The sequence below is a fragment of the Rhinatrema bivittatum genome, chromosome 2, assembly GCF_901001135.1.
Source record: "Rhinatrema bivittatum chromosome 2, aRhiBiv1.1, whole genome shotgun sequence".
Taxonomy (NCBI): Eukaryota; Metazoa; Chordata; class Amphibia; order Gymnophiona; family Rhinatrematidae; genus Rhinatrema; species Rhinatrema bivittatum.
In genome coordinates, this window is record NC_042616.1 from 257,160,762 (window position 1) to 257,187,496 (window position 26,735).

Genomic DNA, 26,735 nt, shown 5'->3' on the forward strand with positions numbered 1-26,735 from the left:
CTAGTGAAGATTTTGCATCATATTTTGAAAATGCAATTAGTATTATTCAGTCATCTTATTACTTCCAGGGAACTAAGTCATTAGATCGTCTCTCAATAGGATCATTAAGGGCCTTATTTTCTAAAGTATCGCAGGCCTGCGATACTTTAGGAAATGAGGGGTGGGGGCCGAAATGGGGGGCGGTCCTGCGCTAGCCGGCAGCAATCGCACTGCCGCGGTGCGATCGCTGCCAGTTTCGCACCCAATAGCGCCACCATAGAAGGTGTAGCTATTGGGCGTGAACTAGGATGCGAAAAGGGCCTTACCTTTTCATCGTCCGCGGCGTCTTCGCGGAGTTGGCCCCGGTGACGCCCCGACTCCTCCTCTTCTGGGGCCAACTCCGCCCCCATCTTGGTATCGCACGCGATAAGGGAGTTTTCGCATGCGAAACGTCCCTTATCGCATGTGATCCTTCAGGAAAATGACCCCCTAAATTTGGCAGTAAAGAAATATGTTTATGGGAAGGGGAACACCTCTATTTCTGGGGAATGCAATAGTCGCCTTGTGTGGGCAATGTTTTGATCTCAATTAATCATAATAGGACTTTGAGCACTGGGTTATGTCAGTTTTCACTGATTAAGGAGACTCAGGAGATTCTAGGGATCAATGGTGATGACTCACAGGTAAATGGTAAGGATGTGCAGTTTAAAATTTGTAGGTTCTTCTCATTTTTTTGCTGTGGGTTTTGTTTTTCTCTTTTTTCAGGTCAGATCATTTCCTAACCCGAAAAATAACATTAAAACTCAAAGAAATCCCTAAAACAAAAAAGGATGAATCAGGCCTCCCACAGTCCTCCAAGCACTTTCCCTCGTAAGAACATAAGAATGTAAGAAGTTGCCATACTGAGTCAGACCAAGGATCCATCAAGCCCAGCATCCTGTTTCCAACAATAGCCAGTCCAGGATACAAGTACTTGGCAAGTGCTAAACATTAAGTAGAACCCCTGCTTCTAATGCCAGTAATAGCAGTGGCTATTCCCTAAGTCAACTTGATTAATAGCAGTTAATGGACTTCTCCTCCAGGAACATATTCAAATGTTTTTTAAACCCAGTTAGACTAACTGCCCTAACTATATCCTCTGGCAACAAATTCCAGAGATTACTTGTGCGTTGAGTGAAAAAAAAAATTCTGTTTTGTTTTAAATGTGCTACTTGCTAACTATTATCCGAAACATATATCCGAAAATAACTGATTCATATTTACCTGTTCTAGACCTCTCATGATTTTATAGATCTCTTATCATACCCCTCCTCAGTCGTCTCTTCTCCAAAATGAACAGTCCTAACCTCTTTAGCCTTTCCTCATAGGGGAGCCATTCCATCCCATTTATCATTTTGGTTGCCTTCTGTGTACCTTCGGCCCAAAAAATAAGAAGTAAGTTGGTCTAACAAAGCCATGTGAGATGTAAACAAAGAGATGCCAAAAGTCCTCAAAAAATTTTTTTTATTGGTTAAAAATTATTCTATGAATGCCGACTCTAGGCCTGAGTTTCGCCCAGTGAAGGGCTGTTAAAGGCAAATTTTATCATTTGACAAGATGCGCTTTAATGTTCTCATGCCTCATTCAAAATGAATTCTAAAACGTATCTTGTTGATATGCTCAGTCCACGTTTTCCATGAAGGAGCTTTTAAGCTCGCGACAATGTGCACAATTCAGATTCTGTCATTCAGACTGGTTCCAAAAAACATCGCTGAGTATTTTGTTTGCTAACAGCGGAGATCAATATTGTCCTGACTGTGGTAACACTTATACTGTAGTCTCACATGTATTGGGGTCCACGAAATGTACTGAATTCTTTATGAAGGGACATAAAGAATAATTTTTAACCAATAAAAATTTTTTTTTTTGAGGACTTTCGGCATCTCTTTGTTTACATCCCACACTTCTCTGTACCTTCTCCAGTGCAACTATTATCTTTTTTGAGATGCGGTTACCAGAATTGTGCACAGTACTCAAGGTGTTGTCTCACCATGGGTTGATACAGAGGCATTATGACATTTTCTGTTTTATTCATCATTCCCTTCCTAATAATTCCTAACATTCTGCTTGATTTTTTGACTACTGCAGCACACTGAGCAGACAATTTCAATGTGTTATCCACTATGATACCTAAATCTTTTTCCTGGGTGGTAACTCCTAAGACAGAACCTAACATTGTGTAACTACAGCAAGGGATATTTTTCCCTATGTGTATCACCTTACACTTGTCCACATTAAATTTCAGCTGTCATTTGGACACCCAATCTTCCAGTCTCGCAAGGTACTCCTGCAATTTATCACAATCCGCTTGTGATTTAACTACTCTGAATAATTTTGAATCATCTTTAGATTTGAACACCTCCCTTTCCAGATCATTAATAAATATATTGAAAAGCACTGATCCAAGTACAGATCCCTGAGGCACTCCACTATTTACTTTTTTCCTCTGAGAAAATTGACCATTTAATCCTACTCTGTTTCCTGCCTTTTAACCAGTTCGTAATCCATAAAAGGACATTGTCTCCTATCCCTGCCTTTTTAGTTTTCTTAGAAGCCTATCATGAGGGACTTTGAAAATGCCTTCTGAAAATCCAGATACACTACTTCTACCCATTCACCTTTATCCACATGTTTATTAACCCCGTCAAAAAATGAAGCAGATTTGTGAGGCAAGACTTTCTTTGGGTAAATCCATGCTGGCTGTGTTCCATTAAACCATGTCTTTCTATATGCTCTACGATTTTGATCTTTAGAATAGTTTCCACTATTTTTCCCTGCACTGAAATCAGGCTCACTGGTCTATAGTTTCCCGGTCACCCTGGAGCCCTTTTTAAATATTGGGGTTATATTGGCCACCCTCCAGTATTCAGGTACAATGGATGGACAAGTTCCTGGAGGAAAAGTATGTAAACTATTATTAACCAGGTAAACTTAGGAAAAGTCACTCCTATTGCTGGGCATGGAATCTATTATTTGGGATTCTGCAAGGTATTTGTGGCCTACATTGGCCACTGTTGGAAACAGAATGGGGTAGATTTTATAAATTTGCGCGAGCGCGTACTTTTGTTCGCGCACCAGGCGTGAACAAAAGTACGCTGGATTTTATAAGATACGCGCATAGCTGCGAGTATCTTATAAAATCCGGGGTCGGCGAGTGCAAGGGGGTGCACATTTGTGCAACCTGCGCGCGCCGAGCACGGCGCGCGCTGCCTGTTCCCTCCAAGGCCGCTCCGAAATCAGAACGGCTTCGGAGGGAAATTTCTTGCCACCCCCCCATACTGTCCCCTCCCTTCCCCTACCTAACCCACTCCCCCGGCCCTATCTAAACCCCCCCTTACCTTTGTTGGCAGATTTACGCCTGCCGAAAGCAGGCGTAAATCTGCGCGTGCCAGAAGGCTGCTGGCGCGCCATCACCCAACCCAGGGGCTGGTCCGGAGGCCTTGACCATGCCCCGGGCTGGCACCACACCCCCGGTCCCGCCCCGAACCGCCCCCTGACCCCAGACACGCCCCCTCCCCACCCCTTTTACAAAGCCCCGGGACTTACGCGCGTCCCGGGGCTGTGCGCACGCCGGCGGCCTATGCAAAATAGGCACGCCGGCGTGCAAGGGCCCTGTGCGTGTAAATCCGGCCAGATTTACGCGTGCAGGGCATTTAAAATCCGGCCCAATATTGGCTTGATAGACCCTTGGTCTGACCCAGTATGGCGATCCTTATGTTCTTATGAGGAGATTGCAAGGACATACAAGGGGAGTGGATGGCCTGGGGTGCCTCTCTAAAGGGATAGGGCTCTGCAAAGGTTTTCCCCATCAAGGGAAAGGCCCGAGGTTGGAAGGTATTTACTCTCATGAGGAAATAACCAAAGGGACTCGTCCAGGGTACAAGAGGAAGAGGAGTGGTTGAAGGTCTCATCACAAGGGAGGATCTAGGATGAACATGGACCAGAGGCCACTTGACTTGGAGAATCCAGGGAAACCCAGGTCAAGCTGACCTGGGAAGTGAGGCGACCCTAGGGCGATAAGAGAAAAAATATTTCTGTGTTGGGGAAAAGGGTACTAAGGTACTCAGTGAAGAAAAGTTGTGATGTGGCATTCTGTAAAGGGATGGCATGGAGTAGCCAGAGGGGAAGTACTTGGAATACTGCTTTGAGTACTTTCATGAAAAGTAACTTTGATAAAGGAAAATATGTCAACCTATTGTTTGAAAATGAATGCTGCTAAAGCCTGGCTGTAGAAGCTTGTGAACACCTGAACCAATTTGTGTGTTTTGAATTCAGTTGTGATCTCTGACTGCGGCTAACCCCAAAAGATAAAAAAGTTGGTTGTTTGATTATACAGTGAAGTGAGTCCTTACTTTACCTACTTGAGTGTGTTCCTGAGGAGCAGTCAGAAGAGGACCCATAGAAGGGGATCTGATGCTGTCCAGCCCAGGAAAATGAAAATCTCACTCTTGCCTCTGGGTCTTGGTCCACCTCACCACCTGCTTGACTCAACTTCCAGTGAACCCTACCAAAACACCGGTGCTGTACTCCCAAACTGGCACCGGACCCTCTCACATTTTATGTGCCCTTCCAGGGAGGACTCCATAGGCTCCATTAGCTCTGTGTGGAACTTCTTGTTGAAGTTTTTTCATGTCATTATTTCACTACAGCTCATCAGTCTTGCAATCTCTTTTCAGCATCTACAAAAGAACTTCTTCAGACAAAGCTGAAAATATATATATGTCTAGAAACAAATAAAAATGTCTTGGTAGCAATATCTACACAAGTAAGGCGGAAAGCCTTTCTAGTTTTCCGCCAGGAAGTAATTTCAATGGGTTTCTCATTTACGTTGCATTTCCCATGTAAATGTCTGATTAAGTAACAAGATGATTTGTACATTTTCTTTATACCTGAACAGCTAAAAAACTTTTTAGAACAAAGGAAATTACCAATCTCATCCCCAGTGTCTAATAGTCAATAAAATGTAGAAAGTAATGCAGGTTCTATGCTAAATAGCCTTTACTTATGTATTATTAAGCTTGTGAGCTCTCCCCTTAGTTTTCTCCCACCATGCACATTGCTCTCATTTTTGTTTTGATATTATTAATGGTATTGGTACTAAGAATGTTTTTCTTCTGTAAAATGATAATATTATATTATTATCTTAATACTTCTTGTGATGGTTACCAAGCCATGTCTTTTTGATTGCAAACTATCTGAATAAGTTTGTATTGTTTGAAAATTATAAATAAAGAACTGAAAAAAAAAAAGTCTTGGTAAAATGCCTTTGGCCTTCACATCTGCTACTTGTTGCTGTCTTACTCTGAAATGAAATCTATGCTGTGGCACATAGAGGAAGAGCTCACAGCAAATTATTTTCCTTGCCTGTTCCTGCAGAAACCACCGAATGATGCATATTGGTTGCAGCGCACCAAAAAGAGGGATAAGAAAGTTAGAATTGTGGCTGACTAGCCTGGGCTTCTCCTCTTTCTGCGGAGAGCCATTGTTGGCTGCGTGACTTTGCTTTTCTATTTGTCAGTGGCCAAGTTCCATTCCAGAAACCCCAGGCCCTGACAGACCCTACTGTATCAGCCCAAAATATGACAAGGCCATGGCTCCTTGTCTCTCCATTACACTTGTAGCAAATGTGTTACTAGAGCTAACATTATTTTATTTTCTCACCTAGGTTTGATAGGAGGTGACTGGGTAGGAAGGTGAGGCTGCTTTGGAGTAGTAGTAGAGTGTCTGTCAGTCTGTCAGGCAGTGGAAGTTGGTGAGAGGGTGGGGACACGGTATTGCTGAGCTGGGGGCTACTGGAAAGGCAAGGTGCATGAGTTCAAAAAATGGACAGCTTGCCCCCAGGAGAAAGAAAGTTTGCCTTCTTCTATGTTTCACATTTCAAAAGTGCTTTGTAGTACTGGACTGCATTTACTGACTTCATTCTCTTTCAACTATCTACAATTCCTCTGCATCTACTCGTTGTACCTCTCTCACTCTAGCCACATGCATAGCGAGCTTTCCGGTGCGATTACTGGCAATGGGCCGGATTCTCACAGTGGTGGTATTAGTAGGGCTGAATGTGACAAGGGTGTAAGATGTGACAAATACCACTATCTCCATTTTGTGAACTGTTTACATTTTACTTAGTAAAAAACAAAACACTTTCTACTTAAAATTAATTTCCCTTGAATATAAATCTGTGAGATATTGCTTTTATAATAAAGACTGTAACATAGATATTATTGTCCTTATATGTAGTACAGAGTCCTAGTAACTACATTGGGACCAATATTCAAAAAGCTGCTGAGTGGTCAAGATAGCTGACTGTTTATATGACTAAATTTAAGAGAATTTTCAGTCATAACGTAGGCTGAGGCTGAAAATATATCTGACTTAACCTAGATGGCAGTAACATAGTTGGCTATGTTGCTGCTGGGTGTCTCTCACTGAAAATTTACCCCAAATTGTCCTGGTGGCCTAATCTACAAAATAAACCTTCCACCTCTCAGACCTGGTGCTCACTACCCCTCCTTCCACCTTGATCATGAAGCCTTGATCTGGAAAATAAACCCCATCAACGCACCCTCTCCCCTGGAGTCTGCGCTCATCACCACTCTTCATCTGGAAAACCCCCCACTTTTCCCAAAACTGATGCCCCATTCTGTAAAATACTCCTAACGTCCCTCCCCAGAAGCAGTGCTCACCCCCTTCATCGGATTTTTAAGCCCCAATCTGGAAAATATCCCTCCTCTTTCACCCTGAATTTGATCCTTAATAAAAACCAGGTGCTAGTGACAGTTTCACCGGCCTCCCATGACCTGGCCCACTATGCTCAATAAAAGCTGAATTTTAAAAGCCCAGCGTGCTCCAAAACCGACAGATATGTGCACAGGTTAGGCCGGTGTATGCCGAGAGGATTATAAAAGCTGCCAGGGTACACGCGTACATGCCGCTACATGCACAAATGAAAAGTTCAAAAAAGGGGCGGAGCATGGGCATGGTTGCTCCTGGATTTTAATTTGAAATTTGTGCGTAAATACTTTGTACACAGGCATGCGCTGGGGTCCTCTGCCACATAACCTTTCTTCTGCTATGGATGACCTGTAAGTGAGAAAATAAAAATAAATAGTCAGATCAGCAGGATTTTAAGGGTCGGTGCTCACAGGGGAGAAGGGAGGCTATTAAACTAGCGGGGTTTGGAAGTCCTATCCCTTACCTGGGTGAACTGGGAATGAACTGGGAAAACTGGCAAATGCATTGGGGTACATGTCGATTAACATCCCCCCACTTAAGTGGTAGAAGCAGCATTTGCATGCATAGGCATGTCCACTTAAAATTGAGTGCACATGAGCGCGCGGTTAGTCCATTTTATAACGTGCATGCATATACGCTTGCATGTTATAAAATGACTGCTTCCCTGGGCGTGGGCTGATGAGCAAGTGCACATGTGCTTCCGCATGCCTGTTTAAAAGTTACCATCTAAGGTGGGAACCAACAATTGTCTCCTCTACCCTCACAGTGCAAATTCCTGGTGGTCTGGTCAATCCTCTTTTAAACCATGCTATGCTAGTCGCCTTGACCATGTCCTCTGGCAACAGATTGCACATCTTGACTGTGCACTGAGCCCATAACTTAATTTTAGGAATGGAAGTTGGGTTTGGAGGGTCCAGGGAGGGCCCGGCTAGGCTCGGATCAGCCCAGCCAAGCAGACCCGACTCCCAGGTGCCAGAGGATGTGGTTAGGGCAGTTAGTGTAGCTGAGTTTAAAAAAGGTGTAGATAAGTTCCTAATTGCCTTTACCACATCCTCCAGCAATGAATTCCAGAGCTTAATTCTACATTAAGTGAAAATATATTTTCTACAATTTGTTTTAAATGTGCTACTTAGCAACTTCATGCAGTGTCCCTAGTGTTTTTATTTTTTGAAAGAATAAACAACCAATTTGTATTTACCCATTCCACTCCACTCATGATTTTATAGACCTCTATCATATCTCCCCTCAGCCATCTCTTCTCCAAGCTGAAGATCCCTAACTTTTTAAAATTTTTCTCATAGGGGAGCTGTTCTGTCCCCTTTATCATTTTGATTACTCTTCTCCGTATCTTTTCTAGTTCTGCTGTTTCTTTTTTGAGATGCAGTGACCAGAATTGCATACAATACTCTAGATGCAGTTGCACCATAGAGTGATACAGAGGTATTATGATCTTCTCCATTTTATTCTCAGTTCCATGTCTAATAAATCCAACATTCTGTTAGCTTTTTTGACTATCTCCACACACTGAGCAGAGGATTTCAACATACTGTCCATGAAGATGCCTAGTTCCCCTTCCACCAAAGTTTGAACTCAGTCTTTTATAGTCCCAATACACTAGGGATGTGCAGAAGGAAAAAATTTGTTTCATTTCCATTTCCGTTTTGCTGGGACCCAAATTCGTTTTATTAATTTCATAGGGGGAAAAACCAATTTGTTCATTAGTTTCATTCATTTTGCCATTAAAGTCAATTCTGCAGCCTATTTTTGGCTGCAGAATTGGGGATTTCTTATCAATTCTGATGAAACGTCTGGGCAGCAATCATCAGAAGGGGAAAAGAACTCCAAAGTACTTAGACTGTGACAAAGTGGCACCAAAGTGGCATGAATACCACAATTATTACACCAGAATCTAAAATATCAATATACCTCCTATCAGGAAAACAGAACAGGCCAAGCTACTACAGATCCCTACAGAGAAATCACATGCTAAAAGAATGCTTCCTCTCAGTTTGCATGCAGAACACAAACCCTCACCAAATACAGAATAAAGTATAAATACACCAAATACAGAATAAAGTATAAATAGAAATGTGCAGACAAAAACTTAACACCAGACTCTATACAGTGCAATAATGGAAAAACAAAAATGTCACCATTCCTCATGAAACAATCAATAAAATCAAGATATATATATAAATCATTAATCATAATAGTAAAATCATATTAATAAAATAATTTCGAAACAGCTGATGAATAGAATATCCAATAATGAAAGTCTCATGCATATTTAGAAAGCTTTACCAAATACCAATAAAATATTTCAAACAGCAGACACATCATATACTACCCAATAATTAAAATGGTAGTCAATCAAGAAAAATGAACATTAAAAGCCACCTTTACTTACTCTCTCCAGCAGTTCTCCTACTCTTTTCCTTTGCAGGCCACACCAGAAGCAGCAGTAGCTGCTGAAGCTATCCTCACGGTCCTCTTCCTTAGGGACCACAACCAGTCTCTTCTGTCTCACACACACACACACACCAGTCACACCCTCAAGACCAGTTTCTGTCTCTCGCACACCAGTCATCTCCCCAACCAGTCTCTCTCTATCTCTCACTCTCTCTCTCACACACACACACCAGTCATTTCCCTGATCAGTCTTTCTCACACATACACACTTCACCTCTCTGACCAGTCTCTCTCAATCACACAATGCTCTCATTCTCTCTTACTTACACACAGGCTTTCAATCACACACATGCTCTATTTCACTTACACGCAAGCTCTCAATCACACACATGTTCTATCTCACTTACAAACAGGCTCAATCACACACACATACCCTCTCTCACAGCCACAAGCCAGCCAAAAACATGCTCCATCTCTCTCTCGCACACACACATTAACACACACAAGCACCCTCCCTGACTCACATATACACCTCATATACACACACACAGAAGCATCATTCCTTTCTCACATACACATACACAGAAGCACCCTTCCGATCTCAAATACATATACACAAAGGCCCCCAGCTGAACAGCTCGTCTCCGGCGGCGGCTACCAGCACCAATCTTCTTTTCTTTGGCCTCGCTGGCCTGCTCTCCGGCGGCGGCTGGCTGTGACAGTCTTCTTTTCTTTGGCCTCGCCGGCCTGCTCTCCGGCGGCGGCTGGCTGTGACAGTCTTCTTTTCTTCGGCCCCCCCGGCCTGCTCTCCGGCGGCGGCTGGCTGCGCCCATCTTCTTTTCTTCAGCCCCGCTGGCCTGCTCTCCGGCGGCGGCTGGCTGTGGTCTTCATTTCTCTGCCGGTGGCTGGCTGCACCAGTCTTCTTTTCTTTGGCCCTGCCAGAGGCTGGCAGCGGCTGGCTGCGCTGGTCTTTTTTCCTTAAATCCCGCCAGCCTGGTCTCCGGCCGCGGCTGGCTGCGGTCTTCATTTCTCCGGTGGTGGCTGACTGCGCCGGTCTTCTTTTCTTCGGCCCAGCACCCTCAAATGTGAGCAGGAGCAGAGGAGGCCACATGATCAGCTAGTCCGGCCCATCCGGGGTAAGCCCAATCCCGTGATAGGCCAATCCGCCCTTGATGGATACTCTCACATGGCCTTCTATTTCAAACGGCCACTAAAACATCGGGAACCAAAAGAATGAAACTAATGATATGTTGCATTTGTGGGGGTTCGCCATGTGTTTCGCGGACCCACGAATGCAATGAAAAACGACCTATTAGTTGCGGATTGCGCATTCGTTGAAAATGAATGCACATCCCTACAATACACTACTCCTAAAGGATCTCTCCCATCACCTCTAAAAAGAGACATTTCCCATTGTACTCCAATTAACACTCTACCTACATTTTGCTTAGAACACATGCATAGTGTAATTTTACTATGTATGATGCCATCTGATGGCAGTTCAATACAATTACCTCATAAATGAGTGTCATTTCACACCCTTTCCCAGCATATCTCTTGACTTTAGGTTGCATGGACACCTTTTGCTCTCCTATAGTCTCTCCATGTCGCTTCATTTAACAAAATTAGTCTTAGAACCCAAGAAGGGGTTAAATAGTCTCCCCCATTTAGAATCCTTTCCAAAGCACTCTGTAATAATAAGGCACTATTTGGGAGGCCCATCACACCTTCTCTCCAGAATTCATATGCACACATGTCCACATGCATATGTGGATCAAAAAAAAACCAAAAAACTGCATATACTCCTATCAGGATCTTTATACCCCTGATATGTCCTGAAAGTTTGGTATGGATAGGACACTAAACACAACTGTCATTAGGAACACAGACATGACAATCCTGTAAGCCTTCTTCAACTTGGACCTTGTGTTCAGTTATAGCAGGCCCATTGTAACATCCACATCAACTGGTGAAAAATCCTCCCTGCTATCCAGCCCAAAGTGAAAGAGACCTGTTAGCATGTGGGACTTCCTCCACAATCCCTTCTCATAAAGAATGTGGGACTCTGTCTCTCTCCCCCCTCCCATTATACAGCCCAGGGCACCTCTGTCCAATATCACCCCCTGCCCTTTGAAATGGGTGCTGGCAAGCCCTCCTGTAGCAGCCAAGCCACCACACTGCAAATGACACTGCTATACAACATTGTGAAGCACCACCATGCATCATCATTCACAGTTCAGCAGCCTTGCCTGCAGAAGGGCTCTGAAGTCCCTTCTGCTAGTGAAGACAGGGAGCACCTCCCAGAGGGGTCAATATTACTGCTGGTGTGTGTGTGTGTGTGTGTGTGTGTGTGTGAGATGCATTGGTGGGCTGCGTGATGCCATTCGGGGGCAGAATCAGCACATTATTTAGGTGGGAGGGGACTTGAGGGGAGGAAATTCCCCCCTGCTAACTATGCCTTTCATGTCAGGCCAGTTTGCATGGGGGATTTTCCAGCAGCCAGCAGGCATGTTACACTTCCTGTGTGTAAACCCTCTTGGCAAGGGGGTCACTTTCACAGCACTGACCTCTCTTTGCTGTGCACAGTGCAAGCGTGGATTCGTGCTGAAGGTAGCAGGAACCATCTAGAATGTGCAGGGGGATCACCAGAAACTTTTTTTTTAAAAGTCCTTACCAGGTGTTGTGTTCCAAATGAAAAATAGTTTACTTAAAGTTTAAATATATATCGTCAACAAATACAGAAAAATTCAGCAAAACAGTTCAACAATATCACAGCACTTGCCAATATTAAATCAATCACCACTCATTATCTTATCATGCTGATTGAATACCGTCAAATAGAAGAACATTCCCCACCAAGGCCTCTTTCTTCCACAGGCCCATGTGAAAGACAGGAAACTCATTCTCTAGAGCAGCCAAGTTACCCAGTTCCAGAAGGAAGAATTTTTGGCCAGTCCTGGTTTTGAACTTAGATCCCAATGCAGTGTGATCCTAACCCATTGAAATCAGTGCTGCAGGTTCCATAATGCATCAGGATAGGGTTGTTAGAGATCCAGGTCTGCTCAAAAATCTCCCTCCTGGAACTGAGTAACTTGGCAGTTCTACCATCTCCTTATTCCAATCACTTACTGACTGCAGACTTCCCTAGTCAAATTCTTTCCCAGCAGGAATAGGGGTCCCAGTCTTCCTAAATGGCCTTTCACCCTTACAAAAAAAAACCAAAACAACTTCCTTCTCTAGCAGAATTTTAGGTGCCCAAGACAAAACATAGCCCCTTGGCTACCTCTCCCCAAGCTCCTGGTGAAATGTCTCTCACGGCACTCCATAACTCTATATGGCCTTCTATAACTCACTGAGTCACCTTATGTACCCTGTAGCTACTGAACCATCCCCTGGGGGATGGACCCTCCTAACTTTTTACATACCTGCAACTCCTGTACCTTCCGTTTCTGGAAAATTCTCTCTTTTAAAGAATATTAGGGCCTAGACAGCACTATACACGCCTCCACCAAGATTTTTTTAAAATTGGAAATCAAAGGGACATTTTTTTTTCTATATCACACACCTCATATATAACATAAGAACAATATATATCACAAGTGAGAGATAGCACAACCCATACTTCTAATCCAGTGGATGTATACCAGTTGGTGCCTCCTTGACATCCCTGTGACCAGCAGAGGTGTGTCACCTAGAAAAGAAATGCTGCCACCTACTGAGGATAAAGGTTGCCAAGGTTGCATACAAGATGCACACTATTATTTTCCCTGAACCAGAGAAAATGAAGAAAAAAATATTGCTAGAGAGCTGCAGCCCCTCCATCATTACCAGTCCAAAACCAATTATCACCATTATTTATTTAATACATTTAAATACTGCATAACCAGTGCAAACTATAAAAGTTTACAATAAAACACAGTAAAAATGTAAAAAAAATTACAAGCAGACTAAACCAACCCAATGCCCTGCTGCTACCTAATTGCATTTCCACAGATGACTAGTCAAACTTACTGACCTAGCCTCTAAATAAATACCTTCCCTGTACAGAAAGCAACCATGCTTAAAAGTTCACTGTTTGTCTCCCAGAGAACAGATGCACTTTAACTAATTTACAGAACTTCACAGTATTAAGTTCTGTTCTCACATGGGTAGGCAAATCATTCAACAATTTTGGTGCAACTGGCACAAATACCCACCTTGCATAATGAACCAGCTGAAACTTCTGAATCCTAGTTGCTTCCAACTGGACTATCTGAGAGGACCTAAGGGCATGGCCTAGTTGATACCAGGACAACTTATCAAATAGACACTTTGGTCCATTGCCTCTTATGAAGCGAAACACAAATAATGTTTTCCAACCCTGCCCAGTCTGGTTTTCGGTATTATCGCAATGAATATGCATGAGATAGATTTGCGTACCCTTGGTCTCTAATGTATACAAATCTATCTCATGCATATTCATTACGTATGTCCTGAAAACCCAACTGGTTAGGTGCGCCTCCAGGAGAGGGTTGAGAAACACTAGCTTAAATTTTGCTCTCTGAGTGATTGGTTGCCAATATAAACTCTGCAATAATGGGGACATACGGTCATAACATGATTTCTTACAAACTAATCTTGCCATACTGTTCTGAAACAACTGAAGGCTCCAAAGAGGACAAGCCAGTAACCCTACAAACAAAACATTACTATAATCTAGGGCACTCAGTACCAAAGCAGATACCACAGTTTTTATAACAAACACGTCTTTACTTTATATGGCCTCAAGTACCACACCAATTTTAACTACAAATATGCTGTCCATGCAACCGCATACACAAAAGATTCCATTGAAAAACCTGAATCTATCAAAACACCCAAACTCTTTATTGTTGATGAAATACTAGTCAAATAAGTCAATCAAGTGTCATATGCTCTTTCAACCTCCAATGTATTATTTAACAGCCAGGATGAAATCACCAAACAATAGTTCATAAGCTTCACTGCCTCATCCAAGCCGGAATCTATAGGAACTAAGAACTGGATGTCATCAGCATAAATATGAGCAGTGACATCCAGTTCCAAAAGCAAATCAGCCAACAGTTTCATAGAAATGATAAACATTAAAGAGGAGAGGCATGAGGCCTACGGCACGCCCATATTCAGCCTGACTGTTGCAGAGCAAAATTGCCCCACCTGAATCAACTGTATCCTGCTCTCCAAAAGTGACAAAATCCAATCCCTTACCTTGCCCCTCAGTCCCAACAGTTGACATCTTTATCAACAAATCAGCAGAATCAGAAATCTAGATCAAGCAGAATCAGAAACAAAGAATGCCCAGCATCTAAAGAGCACAACACATCATCAGAAATAGATAATAAAACTGACTCTATTGTACCCTAGAAGAAAACCGGACTGATTATCTGACAAGTGCCCAGAGTGCTCCAAAAAATTCAAAACCTGAGTTGTGACCTCTTTCTCTATGATCTTTAATAAAAAAGGAATATTAGAACTAGGTTGATAACTCTGACAAATATTTGATCTAACTGGGGCTTCTTCAAAATTGGCCACACTACTGAACTTTTAAGGCAGGTTGGCAGAAGTCCATTTTCAAGTGATGTATTAACCATATTTCCTAACCAATCCAAACTACCTCTTAATAAACATCAAACTAACCACCACAGAGGATAAAGATCTAACAGGCTGCCAGATAACTTCATTCCACTTACTAACACCTTAAGACCCACTCCATTTGTAAGATGAAATTCTTCTATGCAATAATCATCCAATTCCTCCACACAGCTTATACTTTCTAATGGTACCACATCAATTGAATTCAATAACCTTGCACGCAAACTGGAAACTTTTCTTTCAAAATAATGGATAAACTGACCATAATAAGGTATATTGACTTGATCCTCAGTCTCCTTTTGCCCAGAAAACTTGCATACTACCTTAAATAATTACTTATTAGCATATTCCACAGATTTAATAGCATCAGAGAAAGTTTCCCTTTTCTTCTGAACTACCATCTTCCTATAATTATTGGCCTTCATCCTCCACTCCTTAAACACCAAAGGAGAGTTGGTCTATTTCCAACAGTGTTCCAAATGATGTACATTCCCCCTTGATTTGCTTGAATCATCATTAAATCAAGGGACCGGTTGTTTGTGCTGTGGAATCCATTTCAGGGAATCAATATTATCCAAAACAGACACCATTCCATTGTTCGACAAGCTTTTGAACTCTCCCCTCCACTACAGCAGGGACAAGTTCCTCTAACTGCATCCCAAACACTTGGGGGTAGATTTTATAAAAGTACGCCTGCGAGTACTTTTGTTTGCGCACCAGGCACATTCCCAAAGATGGCATATTCCAATTGCTGAAAGGCAAAATATTCTTTTTATACCTTTGTTGTCTAATCTTATTTTTCTAATTAGTTGATCCCCTTGTCTGTCTTTTTCTTATTCCTTTTTCAGGGTCTCTTTTATACTTTGTGTATTCTCTTTCCTCCTGTCTTCTTTCCTTCCTCCATACTCACACACTCAGGCTCTCTCTCACATGCGGGCTCTCACACACAAGTTTTCTCTCATAAGTATCCCACTCTTGCATGCTCTCTCTCATGTATACACAGGCTCCCACTCTCATATGCTCTCTCTCATATGAAGGCTCTCACTCTCACATGCTCTCACTCACTCGGAAGCTCCCATTCCCACGCACACACACAAGTTCTCAGTCTTGCATGCTCTCATTCACACACAGGCTCCCACTCCCACTCCCACTCCCACACATATACACACACATAAACACACAGGCTCTCACACTCACATGTTCTTAAACGCATGTTCCCATTCTCACAAACACTCACACACAGGCTCTCACTTTCAAATGCTGTCTCACACACAGACACACAAGCTCTCACATGCAGGTTCCCACTGTCATTAATATGTATACACACAGGCTCTTACTCTCACATGCAGGCTGCCATTTACTCACACACACAGGTTCTCATTCTCACATGTTGTCTCTCACATGCAGGCTCCCATTCCCCTCCCCATAGACACACATATTCTCTCTCACACAGCTTCATATTGCCACACAAACACACAAGCTCTCACATGTAGGCTCCCACTCCCATAGATTCGTACACACACACACACACAGGCTCTCAATCTCACACACAGGTTGCCACTCCCACACACCTTAACACTCCTTCACACCCACACACAGGATCTCACACCCACATGTTCTCTCTTTCTCACACATACACACACACACACATACACACATCCAGGCAGTTTACCATTCACAGGCAGGCTCCCCATTGGGTCCAGGAGGCCGCTGGTGGCCGAGAAGAGTAGCAGGCCTGGGAGGCTGCTGGCGGCCGAGAAGAGGAAGGAACCCATTCTCCTGCTGCTCCTTGTGTGCCTGCCCTGTGCTATTCAAAACTCTGGAGCAATCACTTACTCTATGCTAATCTCACGATGCCTGAGATCAGCATAGGGTACATACTGGATGCACGTGGTTTGAAGGCAGACACACAGAGAAGCGGGAGAACAGACTTCTTCCTCTTCTTGGCCACCAGCAGCTTCCCAGGCCTGTTACTCTTCTCGGCTGCCATCGGCCTCTTGGATCTCTTCTTTCTTTAGCCGCCAGTGAAATGAAGTCTGTTGGCAGCCTCCCAGTCCTCTCCTCTTCTCAGCCGCCAGCGAAATGGGGTCCGAGGCGGCCTCTTGGAACTCTTCCTCTTCGCGCCGCTGCTCACCTGGTGTGCACGCAGTTAGTAGTGCACGGCAAACCCCGTTTCAAAGTTGGTGGTGCCTGTGCACCACTGTGCAATATGGATGCTGTGCCTAGCTCCTATCTTTGTCTCCCCACCCTAACTCAAATCTGTCACCACTCACTTTTTAGACTCCTAAATTTTGGCACCTAATTGACCAAGGAGCCTAAATGTAGGTACTTCGCTTTAATACATTTTCAAAAGGGCTAATTTAGGAGCCTAACTTTAAAATGCAGACACCTTTGAAAATTGTCCTCCCTATGTCCAATTATGTGTTGTTACAGGATTGTTCTGGGAGGGGCAGTAATGAGGTCATCATGATTGCTTAATTTAATTATCAAACTCTCAGAGCCAGAGAGGGTGATCTATGAGTCTAGAAGTTGTTTTTAATTTTTTTCATGCCTTAAGCTTTAACATCACTTACATTTTGAATATTTATTGTATTCTCCCAACAAGAGAAAGTCCTTTTTTTTTTTTAACGCCATGTGGTGTCCTCTCACTCTGAACAGTTATGCTTATTTGTAGTGGTCCTAGGGAAGTAGACCACCACTACCACCTCCAGAGCAGATCAGAATCAAGTGTGATGCAACCTCAACTGCTCCTCACCAGTTAACAATATGACTGTCCTGCTCTAATATTCCACTTACAAGAAGAATGAGTGTACACACATGCAGCCCTTTCTTACTCCAAGAGTTTGGAAACTAGTTTCAAACCCATTTTAAAATGCAAAGTAAATGTCCTTCAACCATCATTAAATAAGGCAAAAAGGGATGTGAAAGCAGCTTTGAGTAAATTGCATGAAAGAGGGATGGGATTATGTAATGTAAGTTTGACTTTATAGGATGTTAGGCATCTGCCAGAAGGGAGAGAAATATTTTTTCCCCATGTAATGCTGCACATACCTATGTTGCCACTGGCAGAATTCTAATATCCAATCACAGTTTTGGCTTCAAATCAGTTTTACAGATCTAGAAGGGCACTACTCTACTCTAACCTGAAAATTAGTTCTACTTGAAAATCAGCTTTCCTGTTTAAAGTTGTCACCTACTGTTGAAGTTGATTGTTTACATTACTATTAACTGTTTTATGTAAAACCTGTTGCTATTTATTGTTCACTTACTGTATAACCGGTTAATTGTAAAGCCTTGTGCTAAGTTATTGTTTACTGTAAACCGAGGTGATGTAGACCTTTACGTACCGCGGTATATAAAAATCTCCAAATAAATAAATAAATAAATACTCTGTTGCTGTGGTTATGTACCCATGCATTGAGGGTTAAATGACAGCATTCTTCATCCTTCATGAGGATCTAAGACTCTCCGATTTTATTCACAAACTACATGTAACAGACACTTCAGTCCATAGGATAACAGTGAGCATTTAATTTTATCTGTATATCAGGGCCAGATTAAGATGACATGCACCCATAGGCAGTGGGGGGGAGGTGAGGAGGCAACTCTAGTGGCCAAACAGAGGCCACACTATCAATCTATCACCTCCCGGATTGGGAGACTAGCATTGTGTTTCTCATCGGCTTTCCTAGAAATGGTTAAACTGCTCTACTAGGGAGCTGCATCCTTTTGAGCAGGTTTGAGGCTGAGAGATTACTGCAGAATACAAGAAAACTGGTGCCAAACTACAACGCTCTGTCTCTCTTCCTACGCCGCTGAGATTTATAGAAAAGATTTGTTAAGGGAAAGATAATGAGGTCAATCTTTTCCAGTTAACCTGCAGTGATTCTGTTTCCCCATAGCATGGCATTGACTATTAAAAATTTGGATTTGAAAGGAAAGTAAATGCCAGACTGAAAGGGGGGGTGGAGAAACAAATCCATCAAGCATAAAACTCTAATTTCCAGTCTTATTTGAAGTAAAATTTCAGGGCAGAAGCAAATTAAATGCTCAGTGGAAGGCAGAAGATGCTACTAAAACTAACAATTTGTAGTCCTCCAAATATTTTAGAAAAGAGTTGCATTAAGTGTAATAGCCCTGGGGCTTATGTCCAGGGAAGGACACAGTTATTACATGTGCAAATCTAATCTTTCAGTATCAAATCCTGCTTCTTCCCTGTGGAATGTTCGCCCAGTGGAAAGAAAGAAAACTCTTGGATAATTGTACTCAAGCCTGCATACTGCTCCTGCTGGCTGGCTAATGAATAGTCGTGTACTGTCTGCCCCGGGATGCCTGCGGCTGTGCTGACCCTCCCCTGTGGAATCATGTCACTGCATGAGCTACATTTTGTTTGGTAAGTTCTGCATATGTTTCTACCAACTACAAGTGCTGAAAAGAATTAGACCTCTTTTCCATGCCCAAGATTTCAGAACCATTCTGCAAGCAATCATTTTTTCAAAATTAGACTATTGTAACACCATCCTACTTGGCCTTCCCGCTTCATACACCAAACCGCTTCAGATGGTGCAAAATGCAGCTGCACGAATTCTGACAAATACCAGGAGAAGGGACCACATAACCCCCATTCTAAAAAGCTACCTATACACTTTAGAATAATATACAAGGCCATTCTTACCACATACAAAAACATCCACCAACTGGCTCCCATTGACCTACAGATCCCTCTCCGACTACACAACTCGTCAAGACCGACAAGAGATGCATACAAGGGTTCGCTACAGGTACCACCGCCCAAATCCACCAGACACAGCACACTAAGAGACCGAGCTTTCTCTACAGCCATCCCACCGTTATGGAACTCCATCCCCTCAAATCTCAGAACAGAACCATGCATCTCAACCTTCAAAAAAAGACTAAAGACCTGGATATTCATACAAGCCTGGATATTCATACAAGCCTTCCCGGACGCTAATTGATCTACACTTCCAAGCCACCCCTAATCTCCACCTACACCATGGTTAACCTTATCTTCTATCGTTTACTTGTGTGAATTAATAACCTGTCCTTTCTCTTCTAAGCCAAGTTCTTATCACCCTGTTATATGTAACTGCCTTTACAGCATCATTGTTATAGTTATGTTTACTATGCACCCCTGTTTTATGTGAACCAGCATGATGTGACTGCTGTCTCGAATGCCGGTATATAAAAATTTGAAATAAATAAATAAATAAATATGGCCAAGAGAATAGATGTGGAGAAACCCTGCGTGTGGCCATATTATGCCACCCTTGCATTGCTTATGAAAGTTAGAAATACTATGGTAGGTGGTGCTTAGGGAGAAATGTTATTAATATTTGACAGAGATTTAGATGACAATAGGATGCTCAGAAATTGATGTGTTGTTGAGGAGGGGATTCTTTTCAGGCCGTGATACTTTGTATCGGCCCAAGTGTAAGAATTATCCAACCATGCTCTTGTACCGAGCCTTGAAGACCACAGAGGGTCCTCCTCCAAATGTTCAGTATTAGACATTAATCAAATACATTTTAGGTCATGATATCAACTTATCTGCAGTTAATTTAGGCAGGTGGTGAGAAATATTTATATTTTAAAGCCCATAGAGTTATTTTCCCATGTTTTAAATGCTTTGAAAAGATTAATAGATTAGAAGCATTCCCTCATGTGGATTTTAATTATCTTTCAAAGTGCAGTTTACTTTCACTGTAGAACCATCAGTAATTTCTACCTCTGGATTTTTCTTTCTATTTGACGGAAAGCAAAGCTCCCCTTACTCTTACATAATGACATTTTAAACATTAAATTAATTGCATTATGGAAACAAAGTAAAAGAATTTCCTTGACTTTCTGCTGCACCAGCTCATCCCACTTGCAGCCGATGGAGGCAGAGTTTTTTTTTAATATGACATCACTACTTCTACTTATACTATGGGGCAGATTTTTAAATGAGCGCGCGTGGGGTACATTTGTGCGCACTACCCAGCACGCTCAAATGTTCACCCGATTTTATAACATGCACGAGCTGCCGCGTGCATGTTATAAAATCCAGGGTCGGCGCGCGCAAGGGGGTGCACACTTGTCCACCTTGCACGCGCCAAGCCCTAGGGGAGCCCTGATGGCTTTCCCCGTTCCCTCCGAGGCCGCTCCGAAATTGGAGCACCCTCGGAGGGAACTTTTCTTCTGCTCCCCCCCACCTTCCCCTCCCTTCCCCTATCTAACCCACCCCCCCCAACCCTACCTAAATCCCCCCCACCTTTATTTCAAGGAGTTACACCTGCCTTTGGCAGGCATATCTTGTTCGCACGGACCGGCTGCCGGCGCACCATCCCTGGCACAGCCGCTGTGCTGGAGGCCTCGGTCCTGCCCCCGGACCGGTGCCATGCCCATGGCCCCGCCCTCTTCCTGCCCCTTTTTCAAAGCCCCGGGACATACGCACGTCCCGGGGCTTGCGTGCGCCGCCAAGCCTATGCAAAATAAGCTCGGCGCCTGCAGGAAGGTTTTTAAAGGGTTACGCGCGTATATTATGCGCGTAACCCTTTGAAAATCTACCCCTATGTGCGCAACCTGAAAAGCCAGTGTTCTCTGCCTTCAACTGATGTGAAGCCCTTCGGATCATGTAGCCGAATTTCTTTGGCTTTAGTTTGTTTTAAAAAAAATTAAATGTTATCTGATTTAGCAAAAGAAACTAATGCGTTTGAGCCTTGCTCCTTCCTGAGGGTCAGTGCGGCAAGCCCTTATCTCTTTATGCTCCCTTCCTCATAACAGAAGTTTTGGTTGAGCCCGTTTGAAGTTTCAAATTCAGCCTCCTAAGAAGAAGTGCCTCTCATTTGTTGAGAGCTTCTTTTCCACTACCTCAGCTTATTTTATTGATAATTTGAAGAAAACTGGCTTTTCAGGTTATGCACTCAGTATAAGTAGTAGTAGAGATGGCATATTAAAAACGGTCTCCATCAGCTGGAAGTGGAATGAACCCAATTTTCTGGACTGGTGTAGCAGAAATAAAGGACAGAAAATTATTAGGTGAGTACATTTTTTTTCATATGTATTTATTGAATTAATTATTACACACTTTAGGTACCCCAAATCTAATTTACAAAGAACCAATGGTCTTTAGAATTATTGAGAGCAATATTTCACAGCAAGTGAAATGTATATTTCAATTTCACTTGCTGTGGTCCAATAGAAATCAGAAAAATATAATGAAGCTTATAGCAGGACTTCCAAAACCTACACTAGGGACTGCACAGCCAGTAGGGTTTTCAGGATATCCACAATGAATGTGCACGAGATAAATTTGAATATACTGGGGGCCTATATTCAGCCACAGAGCGGCTAATTAAATTGGCCAGATATAGTTATCCAACTACTTAACAGCGATATTCAGCGGCTTGGCCACACCACCAAATATCTCTGGCTATCTTAAAGTAAGCTGGATAAATATATCCGGCCAACTTTAGAACAGCCCTGCGATGCGACCATAGTTAGCCGAATAAGTTAAGCGGCTAACTCTGAATATCTGAGTTAGTCGCATAACTTATGCAGTTTACTATGCTTCACCTGGAAAAGCCTCCCGCCCACCCCTGGCTGCCCCTGACTTATGCAACTAAATTCTACCCACACAAGTCATAATTCATTATGCAGCTAGAATTTAGCCGCATATGGTTTTGAATATAGCCGGGTAGCCATTTAGATGAATAACTTTTCAGTTATCTGTCTAAATGACTTTTGAATATTGAACTCGATGAGTCTCCATGGTATGCACATTTACATCATGCATATTCATTGTGGATATCATGAAAAACTGACTGGCTGTGGGGGTCCCCAGGACAGGTTTGGGAAGCCCTTGTTACGATCTCGGTCACTAGGTTAGTGACCGGGCCCTTACCTGCACTCCAAGCCCCGCGAAATGCCGGTTCCTGGGCCGTCCGGACCGCGTGGCAGCGGCGTCTCCACGAGGGAGACGTCGCCGAAGACTCCTCCCCTCGGCAGGGGAACGCGCGAAGGCCAGCTTTTTGTGGCTTCAGCACCTGGATGTGCTGGACCGCCCCCGGCTGACGTCAGAAGCCGGCAGAGGATTTAAACCAGCTGTTCATCTTCATGCTTTGCCTTGCAACGTGGTCACTCTGTTGAGTTTCAAGTTGCCGTTCCTGCCTGCCTGGTTCCTGACTCCTGCCTGCTCGTTTTGGATTGCCTGTCTGCCTGTCTGACTTCTGTTCCTGCCTGCCTTGTTCCTTGGATTTCTGCCTGCCTGCTGCCTGCCTTGACTCCGGTCCGTGATTCCACTTCTGCCTGCTTGCTGCCTGCCTTGACCCCGGTACGTGACTCCATTTCTGCCTGCCTGCTGCCTGCCTTGACTCCGGTACGTGACTCCATTTCTGCCTGCCTGCTGCCTGCCTTGACTCCGGTACGTGACTCCATTTCTGCCTGCCTGCTGCCTGCCTTGACTCCGGTCCGTGACTTCACTTCTGCCTGCCTGCTGCCTGCCTTGACTCCGGTTCGTGTCTCTCTCCTTGGATTCTTCAGACCTCTTCCTAAGTCCCAGCGGTCCGGGTCCCTACGGGCTCCTCCTGGGGGGACCTCGGGCTTCCAGGGCGAAGACACCTAAGTCCTAGCGACCCGGGCTCCCACAGCTCCTCTGGAGGAGTCACGGGTCTCCAGGTGAAGTTCCAGTCCTTCCAGTGTGTGTCTGCCTCCCGACCGTCCTCTTGCGTCGGTCGGCCCAAGGATCCACTTCCGGATTTTGTCAAATCACAACAGCTCTGGCTTAGAGGATGAAAGGATGAAGGAGAGTATGTGGAAGCACTATCAGACCGATACAGTACAGTGCACTCCGGTGCAGCGCACTGTTAGCCCAGGTTTGGACTCGTGTTTTCGACGCGCTAGCTTTACCCCTTATACAGTAAGGGGTAATAGCGCATTGAAAATGCGCGTCCAACCCCCCTCCCCGAAACTAATAGGGCCATCAACATGCAAATGCATGTTGATGGCCCTATTAGTTATTCCCGCGCGATACAGAAAGTAAAATGTGCAGCTAAGCCGCACATTTTACTTTCAGAAATTAATGCCTGCCCAAAGGCTGGTGTTAATTTCTGCCAGCACCGGGGAAGTGTACAGAAAAGCAGAAAAAAATGCTTTTCTGTACACCCTCCGACTTAATATCATAGCAATATTATGTCGGAGGCCCCAAAAGTAAAAAAAAAGTAAAAATTAAAAAAAAATAAATTTTAAATCGGCCTGTGGGCCTTGGGTTGGAAGATGGATGCTCAATTTTGCCGGCGTCTGTTTTCCAAACCCGTGGCTGTCAGCGGGTTTGAGAACCGATACTGTAAAAATTGAACGTCGGCTGTCAAACCCGCTGACAGCCGCCGCTCCAGTCAAAAAGGAGGCGCTAGGGATGCGCTAGTGTCCCTAACGCCTCCTTTTACCGTGGGTCCTAATTTGAATAGGCCATCCTCCTGAATCGCGTGCCCAGGAGAGTGGCCTGCGGTCGCCCACTCTCCCGCGCGTTTTTCTGTATCGATAAGGAGTTGAATGAGCAGAAGTTTGAAACTTATGATCAGTAGTGCAAATCATTAAGGGGTGGATTTTAAAAGGCCCGCGCGCGCCAGCGCGCCTATTTTGCATAGGCTGCCGGCGCGCGTAAAGCCCCGGGATGTGTGTAAGTCCCGGGGCTTTTGAAAAGGGGCAGGAGGGGGCGTGTCCGGGGGCGTTCCCGAAACGACGCAGCGTTTTGGGGGCGTGCCGCGGCGTTTCAGGGGCGGGCCCGGGGGCGTGGTGCCGGCCCGGGGGCATGGTCGAGGCCTCCGGACCAGCCCCCGGGACCGGAGGACGGAGCGTCGCCGGCAGGGGGGTTTAGATAGGGCCAGGGAGGGGGGTTAGGTAGGGGAAGGGAGGGGAAGGTGGGGGGAGGGCGAAGGAAAGTTCCCTCCGAGGCCGCTCTGAAATTGGAGCGGCCTCGGAGGGAACAGGCAGCGCGCGCTGGGCTCGCCGCGCACAGGTTGCACAAATGTGCACCCCCTTGCGCGTGCCGACCCCGGATTTTATAAGATACGCGCGGCTATGCGTGTATCTTATAAAATCCAGCGTACTTTTGTTCACGCCTGGTGCGCAAACAAAAGTACGCGATCGCGCAAGTATTTAAAATCTACCCCTAAGGGTTCAACCCTGGTTATTGTGAAAACTAATTTTCTTCTTTTGTTAATTCCAAGGTGTAATTCTTTTTAGGCTTTGCCTTTTAGACTGTCCCAATTTAATCACAAGTACTCCTGGTAAACTCACAAGTCAAGTGAAGTCGAGTGACAATCTCAACCAGACAGGGGATCCATTTTCTTGGAGCTGTAAAGAGAGTATTCTTAGGGGTGATTTTGTAATATCATGCATAAGTTAGCCAGTAAGATACACCAAATTTCCCAGGACAAGCAGGATGGTAGTCCTCACATATGGGTGACGTCATTGGACAGAGCCCTATCACGGAAAACTTTTCTGTCAAAGTTTCTAGAAAACTTTGACTGGCCCACTGAGTATGCCCAGCATGCCATGATCCCTGTGTGTCCACAGGGGTCTCCCTGCAGTCTCTTTTTTTCTGCGATGCATTTTGCCTCGCTTTTAGGAGCTCTGTGAGATTTTTTTTCACAACTTTTCCTCACGGAAACACTTGAAGTTTTACTTCACAAATAATTTTTCCTACCGTGTTTCCCCGAAAATAAGACAGTGTCTTATATTAATTTTTGCTACCAAAGATGCACTAGGCCTTATTTTCAGGGGATGTCTTATTTTTCCATGAAGAAGAATTCATATATATTGTTGAACAAAAAAAATGAACATTTATTATATTCTGAATAGTTGTCTGGTTATGCTGGTTTGTGATGACAACTAACTGTGAATCCTGCAGGGTAAAAAAATCACAGCTGCATGCTCTGGTGTTCTGTGCGACAGGCATGCTCTCAAATAAAAATTTTGCTAGGTCTTACTTTCGGGGGAGGTCTTATATTTAGCAATTCAGCAAAACCTCTACTAGGTCTTATTTTCGGGGGATGTCTTATTTTCGGGGAAACAGGGTACACGGGTCTCCCTTTGTGTAGATTTTATTGATGCTCGGTGAGTACTATGCCCTGTTTTTCGGTCGGTTCCTGTCACCTCACTAATGGTTCCCCCGGGTTACCAACCGAATTGTGGCCTTCTTTTCACCCTTGGTCCGCCCCACAATAACCGCGAGTGTCCTTGCTGTGAACCTCCACTGGGTCCATCAGGGCTAGAGGGTTTGGGATGTCCACGGTTCCCGTTGCCACCAGGGCCCCATCGATGCCATTGATGCTCACATCGATTCCCTCGATGCCCCCATCCATTCCATTGACGCCCCCATTGGTGCCATCGATGCCACCATCGATACCCTCATCGATGTCATCGATGCTGCCGTTGATTCCGTTGATGTTGCCGTTGATGCCATCAGTGCTTCCATCAATGCCTTCGCCGATGCCTTCGATGCCTCCTTCAATGCCGCCATCGATACCGTCGATACTACCAAAGCATCTATACCTCAATCAATGCCCTCGAATAAAGAAAATGCTCCATACTTCGGGTTCTAAACCAGAGCCCCGTGTAATCCTTGGGCAACAAACAATGCCAGAAGCAATGGAGGCATGGTGACAGTCCATCACTATTGCCATCTGAGACAGCGAGGGCATCTTCCTCAGCACTCGAGAATGACCGGACCGAGCACCGTGGGAATCATCGTCACTGACACAGTGACTGTCCATCGCCGATGCCGTTCTGGACTTCGGTTGCAGTTCTTCGGTGCTGGAGAATGACTGGGTTGAGCTCTGAGGGAAACATCATCGCTAGTACTGACGTGGTTCCACGTTCAGTGCCGGCACCGATATCGCACCGGTATCAATGTCCATTGAGCTAGTTGCGAAGCGGGCCCAGGTACATGAGTCTCCATGCTCCTC